Source organism: Alexandromys fortis, unplaced genomic scaffold (assembly GCF_014885135.2).
Source record: "Alexandromys fortis isolate MF-2015 unplaced genomic scaffold, M_Fortis_MF-2015_v1.1 scaffold_2_1_26212458, whole genome shotgun sequence".
NCBI classification, from domain to species: domain Eukaryota; kingdom Metazoa; phylum Chordata; class Mammalia; order Rodentia; family Cricetidae; genus Alexandromys; species Alexandromys fortis.
The window spans coordinates 7269259-7280411 of NW_026067930.1; the positions used below are offsets into that span (position 1 = coordinate 7269259).

The 11153-nt window shown below is 42.7% G+C and overlaps 1 pseudogene; it reads right to left on the bottom strand.

The window, feature by feature from the left end:
• Positions 1 to 5442: 5442 nt before the first annotated feature.
• On the bottom strand, positions 5443 to 6607 carry LOC126503487 (TOX high mobility group box family member 4-like; annotated as a pseudogene).
• Between the last annotated feature and the right edge of the window lie 4546 nt (positions 6608 to 11153).

Below are 11153 nucleotides of genomic sequence, written 5' to 3' on the forward strand. Positions count from 1 at the left end.
ACCTTAATGCATTTTATTTTTACTTCAGTTTTAGAAAAAAAAAAAGACTCCAAGGTATTAAAGACCCAGGAAGGGTCAACAGGGCCACAGCCAGCATGGCTGAATAATGACAATCTTGAGCTTTGTCTCACGTCGTTCATACAGACTTGCTGTTTAACATACTTTTCAAGTACCTTCACTTCTAAAAGCAAAGGGCTCCTCAAATATTCCAAAGTGACATTCTGCATTCCGAGATGGCTCTTATAACTTTTATCCTTTCGTGATAGATTATTGACCCCAATTGTTTCATCCCTTGATACTTTTCTGCATACATTTTTTTTAAAATGACGGTTACTTAGTTTATCCCCTTTACAGATTCTTTAAGTTACAATGCAATTACATTGTTCCCCTTTCCTTTCCTCCCCACAAACTCCACAGCCTGCTGAGTTCATTTGCTGTTGCTGACATGCACATGATTCCAGGGCTGACCATGAGGTACTGGATAAGCAAGTAGCGACTCCAATCCATCTGTCAACTGCTCAAGATGATTTCTCCTGCTCATAGCATTCTCTAGTTGCCTGTAATTCTTTGTCCTGGGATAGGTACCCTTCCATATTAGCATACACATTGCTGCCGTACCTCTGGTCTTGCTTAACAAGCCATATTGATGAGGTGATGCTTCCTTGCTGTTTCTAGGAGACATAATCTCATCAGATTTCCTGGTCTTCCGACTCTTACAATCTTTCTACTCTCTCTTGATTTCCCTGAGCTTTGGGTGCTGTACTGTAGGTGAATCTATTGGGGGTAGTCACCCCATTATCGACTGTTCTATGCATTTTGGCCAGTAGTGGTTTTCTGTAATGGTCTCTGTTGCAAAGAGAAGCCTCTTTGATGACAGGTGAGAGCTACATAGCCTTTTAGAAGGAGACTTCACTTCCTCACCTTCCCGGCCTCTCTACAGACTACACATCCACACGACAAATCCCCTGGCTTCCCTGTGAGCAAGTGGAACAGACGAAATAAAAGCTGAAGATCATTTTGTTACTTAGTCTTACAAGTCACCTATCATCACTTCTTCATTAGCCTGCTAACAGCCAGTCAAGAAAGGAGGCAGGTCAGTGACCGCGGGTGAACTGTAGCCTGCCGCTGGCTGCAGCCTTGACTGACAGATAGATTGCAGCTATGAGCTAAACGACTCAGCTAACCCACTCCAAGTTCTTGATCCCTATAAGACATAGAATAAAGTTTGCTCCTTTAAGCACATAGTTTTGTGGTGATTTCTTGGGCAACGATAGCTAACTAATACAGCCACTTTTTCCAAGCCCCCAAGGCACAATACTGCTTCAGCAGTTTATAGTAATTGCTTTTGAAACAATTATAAATATGTTTATCACCTTTACAGTTCATAAACAATTTTCTTCCTTATGCTCGTTTCACAGAAGAATCATTCTCACCCCTCTGCACGGTGCTGCCTTCCCTAGCAGTAGCAAAATTCCCAGGGATTAAGTTTTGCTGATGCTCAGCAGAGGAGGTGAGAAAGTCTGGTCTTTGAAGTCGATTGGATTATTGTAACTGATGCAAAATTTCTATAAACAGATTTTTACAGGTACAGATCAATGAGATTTTGCATTTGTATCCATGAGTACGAACTTCATGTTCATATTCCATAAATTCGCCTGGGCCCTGTCTGGCTACTTTCACTAAATACAGTATTTTTTTTTAAGAATATAGTCATTGCTTTTTTTTTAAAAAAAATTTATGTGTATGGTGTTCTGTCTGGGTGTATTTAAGTGTACTTCAGGCATATCTAGTGCCTACAGATGCCAGCTGAGGGCAGTGGATCCCCTCGAATGGAAATTATAGATGACTTAGATACACGTGATTGCTGGGAACTGAGCCCAGGTCCCTTAGAAGAGTAGTGAGTACTCTTAACTACTGATAAGTCTCTCAAGGCACCTTAATACAGCATTCTTAAGATGCACTTATGCTACTGTGTGGATCAGCATGTCAGAGCATGCATAAACTCTTTACTAGAAACCATTGCATTGAAGTGGCAACACACTCATCCACATTCTCTGTTGGTGGGCATACAGGTTGATTCTGGAATGGGGCTATCTAATTAAGCTGTAATACTCATGAGCAAGCCTATGCTTGGACTTATCTTTTTTAATAAGAAGCCTGAGCTAATAGGCTAACAGTTTGTAATTAATGTAAGCCTTTGGGTGTTTCTTTGGGACTGACCAGCTGTGGGACTAGGCAGGACAGAAACCTTTGTCAACTAAGTGAGAATATGAGCAAAGAGGTCAGGACCATGATGGGGATACCTACTGAAACAGTTTACCTGAGCTAATAAGAAGCCTTCCAACTCTGGCCTGACAGTGGAGGAACCAGCATAGGACCAAACTAGGTCCTCTGAATATGGGTGACAGTCGTATGGCTGGGGCAGACTGTGGGACCCTACCAGTGAGGCGAGGATTTATTTATCCCGACTGATTGTTCTTGCTTTTTGGAACCCATTCTCTCTTGAGGGATAACTTGCTCAGCCTAGATAGAGGTCCTGCCTCAAAGAAATGGTCTAGACTTTGTTGACTATGAGAAGCCTTACTCTCTCTGAGGAGTAGACAGGGAGGTAGGACAGGGAATGGAAGCAGGGAGGAAGGTAGAGGAAGTGGGAGGAAGGGAGGGAGTGGGAAATGGATTTGTCATGTAAAATGAGAAAAGATAGTTATTTTTAAAAAATAAATTCAAAAAATAAATAAAACATGCTTGAACTCTGAAGTTATAGGAAAAGTATCATCTTTTACACATACACATATGTGCACACACACACACACACACAAACATCGGTCTGGGGTCCATTCTCATGTCATGAGTAGGAGAGTGATGAGTTCCTTCTCGACCCCATTTGTTGAGGAGAAGTTCCTTTCCTGTTAAATTGACAAAGCACTTATTTACTTATTTACTGGAAATCAATTGATCTGAATATGTGGATCTAATTTTGGATATTTTCACAAGGTTCTATTGATTTATTTGCCCATGTCAAGCACACATGGTATTTATGGTGGAGATTTATAGCAAGTTTAGAAATCAGACAGCACAAACCTCCCACACATCAATATTTTAGTATTTTCTGTGTACTTTGTTTTCCCATTATAAATTTGAGAAATAATTTAACTCCTAGAAATATTTTATAACTTTTGTAAAGTTATACTCTTTAGATGGTTTTTGCATTTTATCCAAGTTGTTGAATTTATTTAAAATAGGCCTTTATTGCCTATTTCTTTAAAGATCAACACTGTTTTCCATTTTTCATTCGTTCCAGCTTCTTTATACTTATTGTGCTTCAGGGTTTTTTAAGACATTTGTGCCTATAGGCAGATTTTCTAATCAAAATGTGAAATTCTGACTATTTCCTGAAATGTTTTTAAAATTAATTTTAGTTTTTTGAGATTAATATTGACATATAATTTCTACCTTCTGTTTCCTCCCTCCAAAGAGTCCCATATAACCCTTCTTGTTCTCTTTCAAATTTGTGGCCTCTTTCTTTATGTATATATGTATGTATGTATGTATGTATGTATGTATGTATGTATGTATGAACATTCCCAAATGCATTTAAGTGCAACCTGCTCAGTGTATATACTGTTACTTGCATTTATGTTCTCACGACTGACCATTTGTTACTGGTGTGCTCATCCCTGGGGAATACCATTTCCTGTCACATTCTGCACATCCTCTTCTTCAGAGGCCTTGATCATGCTTATAAGCATGCCACTGAAGCTCATTCCATCTTCTCCAAGTCTTTTGTCAATGTTCTTGATTTAAGATCAGTTTTTCTCCCCTCCTTCCTTCCCTCCCTCCCACCCACCCACCCACCCACCCACCCACACACCCACCCTCCCTACCACTCTCTCTCTCATTCTCTTACTCCCTTCTTCCCTCCCTCTCTCCCTCCTCATCCTCTCGCTCTGTGCAAGTGTTCATTTTTGTACACAAGTATGTACAGGTACGCGCGCGCACACACACACACACATGCACTTCACCTTATTTTTCGACATAAGGTCACTCACTTATCTCAAGCTGAAGATCACCAGGTGTTTTCCTGTTCCCACCCCACCCCCACCCAGTTCAGGGATTTACAGGTACAAACAGCCACACCTGAAAGTCTGCTTGGGCGCTGGGGTTCGCAATTCGGATGCTCCTGCTTGCACAGCAAATATTTTACCAACTTAGCTGTTTCCTCAACCTCCACTCCCCCGGGATTATTTCTACACACTTATCTCATCTCTTCTGCCATCTCTAATACAGTAGGCAATTAAATGCTAAGCATATATTTAAGTTTTGTAACTTCAAAAGCATTGCTACAAAACCCTCCACATTTTCTGAGATTCCTTGTCTTTTCAATTGCTATATCTGTATCTGTATCTTATCTTATATACTTAAATTTATTTATTTTACTCTGTAAAACCTCTTATTAAGGGTATATGCTTCTACTTCTTACATGCAAAATGCAATCAAGTCAGATAAAGGCAGTTTTGTACAAATATTGGAAAGAAAAATAAGACACCCCTGCATGATGTTAATTACTCTCCAATTCAATGATCCTAGTGAGAGAGGGGAGGACAGGGTACTGTCAGGGGTAGAGAGCAGACCTTAAGACAGGATCTCACTCTGCAGCCCTGGCTAGCTTCAAACTCAGAGATCCCCCTGTTTCTGTCTCCAAAGTGCTAGAATTAAAGAGAGTGACACCTCACCTAGCCTCTCTGTTTTTTGAAGCATGGTCTAGCTATGGAAGTCCAGGGTGGCTTTGAACTCAGAAATTCTCCTGCTTTCACCTCCAAAATATTGGGAATAAAGGCATGGGCCTCCATGCTCTGCTCTTCAAAACCTTGATTCTACCTTTGGCTCATGTACCCTAGACTGGTCTCAAACTCACTTGTGGCCTAGGGTAACCTTGAACTTTTGATTTTCTTATCTGAGGACTCAGACTTTCGTTTGCTAGGCCATAATCCCAGCCCCCCCAATCTCTGTTCGTAAAGCACTGTATAGGTTAATAACAGTTCCCCTTAAGAGGACATTCTATTTTAAATCAGTATTTTCATTCCCCCTTAAATCTCATTTATTAATTTGGGATTAAAACCAACGCACTTTATCACTGAGCTGTAACCCCAAGCCTCCCTTCTCCCAGCGATGTTTTCTCCTAGGATTAAAGCTAAGTACTCTCCAGTCACTTTAATAACATTTTAGGCACGTCCTCTGATAATTTTACCAACATGCTTCTTCTAATAATCACCTATGATTTGTTTCCACATTCTCTTCACCCTTCCCTGGGCTATTAACCTGGTATTTTTGCTTGCAGTTACAAGTAAAAAGCAATTCCAAATTACAGTAAATACATTGGAGGCAGAGGCATGAAGGACCATGGGTAGAGGCCATATACTAGCAGAAGCCCAACTTGTGTTTCTAAACCAGGCTCTGGGGCTCGTGTCCAGCAGATGAATCCTCAGTGGTTTGGAGAAGAGGAAAGGCCGCTTCACAAATGTCAGAGTTTGGGTTTCTAGTGGCCACCCAGGCTGGGAACACATCCCTGCATCGCCCCACCCTGCACTCTTTGCTCAGTGTTCATTGCCCCAGTCCTTGCTGATAAGGGGAGGGTTCTCACCACCAAGCCTCACTCAGGGAGGTTGGGGTGAAAGCGTCACAGGGGACCCACTCGCCCATTCAGCATTCATCAGAGGAGACTTCCGTCTCGGGAACGGCGTCTGTGATCATTTCCCAGGTTGTCTCAGGAGAAGTCTCTGCCATGTGGGATTCAGGTGTACAGGTCATAGGATGCTCAGGACTGCTTTCCACAGTTGGAGGGACCAAAACAGTCTGCATTTTCAAAGTGGGTGGAGGCCCAACCTTGCTCTGCAGGGGTGGCAGCTGTGGTAAATTGATTCTAATTCTCTCACGTAGAGTTGCTGCAGAATGGTAACTCGCTGAGGTGAGGGCTGAGATTTCTGTTGTAATGGAAGGGACTGTAGGGAGGGTGAAGACAGCTGCACCGAAGCAGCAGCTGCTTACATTGGCTGAGTAACAGTTCGGGTCTGTTGGCTGGGCAGGATGGTTGCTGTACTTCTTTGGCCTAGCTGGAACCCACAGGTGACCACCACTGTGCCTGGGTTAGCGGTAACCCGTTCCTCCTTGAGACATGGTAATAGACAAGGGCAGTATTTGTTAGGTAATAGTCAACTTGGTAATACCGGGCTGACCCCAGCCCAGAAGATTCCTGGTTTGCCAGGAATTAACTACAATGTAAGGGAACAAGGCAGGCGACTCTGTGGACACTGACGCTGGAGGGGAGACCAGGAGACAGCAGTAGTCACAGGAGGCCTTGGAGGAGTCTGTGGCTGTGGCACGGGGTCCGTTTCCCCGGTGGCTGACACCGCTGCTTATCTTCACAAGCAGCTCATGTATCGAGGTACTTTTTCGGCAGCTTCAGTTTTCCACTTATATACCCTTTTATTTTATTTATTTATTTATTTTTTTGCTCTTCTCCGACTGTCCCACAGAGAAGCCCCAATCTTTGAAAACTCACCAAAGGTGTCAAGAGGGTTCTGTCCCTTGATGGCAGCCCGAGCAGCATGAAAAAATAGCTCACACACATAGACTGGCTTCTGAGGGTCTCTCTTTTCTTCCTTTGGAACCTTTTGCGCTTTTGCCTGTTTTTCACTACCACTGTCTTCCTGCTGGAAGTTGCCTCTGGATATCACCAACACCATCTCAATGAAGTGAATTGGTAGGCAAAGGGGTACTTGAAAGACAGATAACTGGGCAGGTGGCAAGATGGTGCCACCTCCTAAGCTCAAACCAAATGGGGAATTCAGTCTGACTGACCAGTAGTCGTCACCTGATTATGTTCCATACCATTTCTGTCATTTGTACATCGACTTCAGGCGTGTTGGCACCATGCCGAGTTCCTCCAGATCCAGATCCACAGTCAAATCTCCACTCAGGACCTCCCAACTCTGCTCTGTCAGGCCTTGCCTATTCAATGTCTGGACCCCATAGTGAGCCGAAAAGCTGCCGTTGTGTGAAGGGGGCGGGGAGTTGCCATCAAAGTGGCCAACCACATCTTGAAAGCCAGTAAGAGATCAGAATCCAAGGAGGTAGGTGTGATCCAAATTCCCTATCTCCTAAGCCTAGTGTATGAAATGTCTCGGGCCCTGACTGAAAAGCCTATGAAGGTCCAGTGATGATCAGGTAATCGTCCTTGCCTCTGGGAAACTCTATCTTCTCAACTTCCTTAAATGTATTTATGACAGCTGTTTCAAATCCTCTGTCTTCAAATTTCAATGCTTATATTATCTTGGGGTTTGTAGCCATTGATTATTTCTCTGCAGATTATAGCTTACTCTAAAGTCTTTCTTTCATGTCTAACAATTTTTAAAGCTAGCCAGTGGTGTGAAGCTGCCAGGTGAGTTCCAATTTAATTTCTCCGTGTTCTATAATTCAACTATATGGTGTCTTTAGCAACAGGATCTTACCTTTAGGTTATGGAGGGGAGCCAATAGCATTGGCAATAGCCTGCTATGTTTGGGGGGGGGGGATGTCTATGAGTCCGCCCTGGCCAACAACTCCAAAAGTGATATCCCATTCCTGGCATTGGGTTTTTAATTTGTAAGCCAGTAATGTCCAGTGTATTCTTTTATGTAGTTGGGGGTATATGTGTACTTGCCCATGAAGGCCAGAAGAGGATGTCGGCTCCCCCGAGGCAGAATTACAGCTGTTTTCAAGCTGCCCAACATGAGTTCTGAAGACTGAACTCAGATCTTCCGGAAGAGCAGCAAACAATCTTAATTACTAGGTCACCTCTCCAGGCCCAATTTGATAATCTCTCAAGCCCATGCTCTTTATTCTAAAGACTGATTCCAGCTCTAGAAATTTATCTTTATTCACAATCTCATCTTTTCTGAAACTGTATCTCACCTGGATACCTAACGTGTTCAGTGAGGACTGTCTGTACTCCTGTTAAGCTGGACCGCTAATATCTCTGATCTCTCCATGACCTTGGTGATTTTACTTTAGGTTTTACCTCATAGATGCTTCTCTCTTCAGCTGTGACACACAGTGTTTTCCTTCCACACACATGTATCTCATCCTTATTGTTAGTAGTTCCGAACACTTTAGTGCTCTCTGGAGCTAACTTGGCACTGGCCTTCTCAGCTCAGCAAAATCCCTTCACTGGACCCCACTGCTCCATGTGCATTTGAGAAAGTGCCCCTGAGCTGAAAGGCAGAAAAAAGGTGAGGTTCATCTTGTGAGATTCTTATTTTTTCCAGGCTTTTGGTTCTGAGTTGCTTGATGTCCAATGCCTAGAAATATTATCTTCATACAATTTTTATATTCTTACCAACATTTGGGTCAGGAAGGTCTGTCTATATTAGTTACTTCATTCTGGCCAAAGTCAAACCTATTTCTCTCTCTTGTCCTGACATTATCTTGCTATATGACCTTGGTCAAGTTAATTCATCTGCTGTATTTTCAGTTTGTTTGTTTTCAAATGGAGGTCAACATATTTAGACTCTAAAGTCAATGAGAATTGCCTTCAGGGCTATTTGGCCCATATCTGAATTTCCAAAGCCTAACACAGTACCTAGCAAGTAAAAAGCAGTCAACACTTGTTCATTATTTAATTGTATTAATTCATCACTTTGTCCATTCATTCCAGAAAGGTTACTAAATGAACACCTCACAGAGATATTGCAAAGAACATACATACCAAGAGGAATCATTTATGGAATATGCTCAGAGCAAAACTTTGCTCGGAGTAAGAATGTAGGACATTATAAATATTTTAAAAATCATTGCTATATATAATTTGAGTATAATTATACTCCCAGAACCTAAGTCCTACAGTGACAACATTGAAAGAATAAAATTAATGGCATCAACCTGCCTCATGCTATGTCCTTACTGAATCGTCTGTGACTGTCTTTGCTAACCTAAAAAAGGTATGACGTCAGGTCATCCTCATGACTGATTCTGTCTCTGGAGATTCTGTAAGCCAAGTGCTCTTGATATGATAGGCAGAGATGTGATTGGTTGGCCAGTGGGTATTGGTGCTTTCATCCAGGTGGGGTGGACAGGCTGTACCTCCCTAAAGGATCAGTGTCACTGCCCACAGTAGAGAGTCTCTGCACCCAACTTGCAAACAAGCCATGATTTCTGGTCCAGCATGAACGAAAGCTGCAACAAAGAGGGCAGAAAAAATAAGGAGGAAGTCAGAACTATGAGGTTCCAGGGTGGTATTCGTGCCTCTCCCTCTGGCAATGCAGCATCTGTGATTAACAGTGCCCTCTCTGCCGTCTCCTTTAGCTTCCACAGTGCTACTCAGATTGGCGACCTCTGTCAGTACTGCTGCCTCTTAAGGGACAAATAGCAGACTATGCCAGCATTTCACAGAGAAGGAAGCAGGGCCAGAGAGACATGTTGAGGCGTGGCCAACAACCCAAAGCCAGGAACTTTGAAAAGCAACTTGGGAATCCTCATGGCAGAGCATGTTTGCTGTTTCCATGATTTAGAAACAAGGATTTTTCATCACTTTTGCCCTGGTGATGGCCATTGAACTGAAAAAACCAGGCTTCTCTTTCTTCATGCACAATCTGAGCACAGTGGAAGCAGTAGAATCCCAGGAATCAACAGTCCAAGCTGTCTTAAAATACAGAAGCTAAAAGCGAAGTTCAAAATGATTTAGTCACTCACTGGAACTCAACAGCCAGTTTGCAGCAGAGCCTCGTCTGGACTCGGGTATCCTAGTGTGCATTACACGTGCATCCTCACGCCTGCTGGTTTTGTAAAAGCCTCTCTGGCCTCTGGCTTTATGGAATCAAAGAGAACAAGACAATGACAGCTCTGGGGCTTAGAAGGCCCTCAGCCCCAGACTCTGGGACAGGCTGAGGGTCAATGTGGCAGGTTACTATCAAAGAGAGTCTTTATGAAGGCAGTGTTTTGAGGCCCCCATCAGCACCATGGTTAGTTTCTCTAACCTTAAGCTGAGCCAAGCTGTATTGATCAAGATCAGTTGGGAAATGAATTATGGAGGTGAATCTATAAAGAAATTCAATCTAGAGATGGAGCAAACTATTGTCAGGATTCCTTATTAGGCACGTTACACCACAGGCTAAATAAAGCAAACAAATGGGTCCCAAACAAAGGCAGTTTTTGGATTTTTTTGTGGGGTAGAAATGACAATAGGGCTGGGGAATACAGGTTCATCAGATACCATGGTAAATGACCACTTTTTAGTAACTAACCAATGGCTCTTTCTCTAACAGCACCTCTGAGAAGTGACATTTAGAGGCACTGTATTAACAGAGGGTAACCAAATGAAATTAAACTTCAAACTTGGCTTCTACAGTGTTCATAAGAACAACATGGGATTCCATCAGAAACTGGATTCTACCAAGAATACAAACTTTCCTTCCCTTAATTAGAAGGAGGAGGAAGGGTTGGGGAGAGAGGGGAGTCTTCTGAGTGAGGGAAAACCAGGAAAGAGATCGAACCCTCAATTTCGAAATTGCTTAGCAAAAGCCATTTTAATTGCCACCTTTGTTATAAAAGATTAAAGGTAGTCATGTCCCTGTGTAGCTCACTTAAAGCAATCAATACATTGCAGAGTATTTACGTGCAAATCAATTTTTTGTAAATCAAATCCAATTTTAAATGTCTTTAGAGAGCCTAGGACTTCAACGAATCCTTTAGCGAATCTTTTTTATAAGACCCCAAACTATCCCCTAATTTATTGGTTCAATTTTTTATAGATGATGATAAATCGAGTCAATGAAAGGTTTCCCTCACCCTCCATAGAGGAGGAAGGGCTTGAAAATGAAATGGAGAGGAAATGACTTAGTGAACGCAGCCCAACAGCCAATGGCCTCTCTGGTGACAGGTTAGACATGTCACAGTGAGCGTTGGAGATGCTCCCATTCGCAGCGGAAACATTGAGCAGGGATGACCAGTGTTTAACAGGCAGCCAATGAAAAAAAGGAGCGAGGTATTTCCTGGACAGTGTTTTCAGCTCCGTCTGCTCCAGCCATGCTCACCGGCTTTCCTTTGAGACACTCCAGAATAATGAATATTTAGAAAGGCCTTAGAAACCGCTTGAATGTATCGTGGCATTCATTCATAAA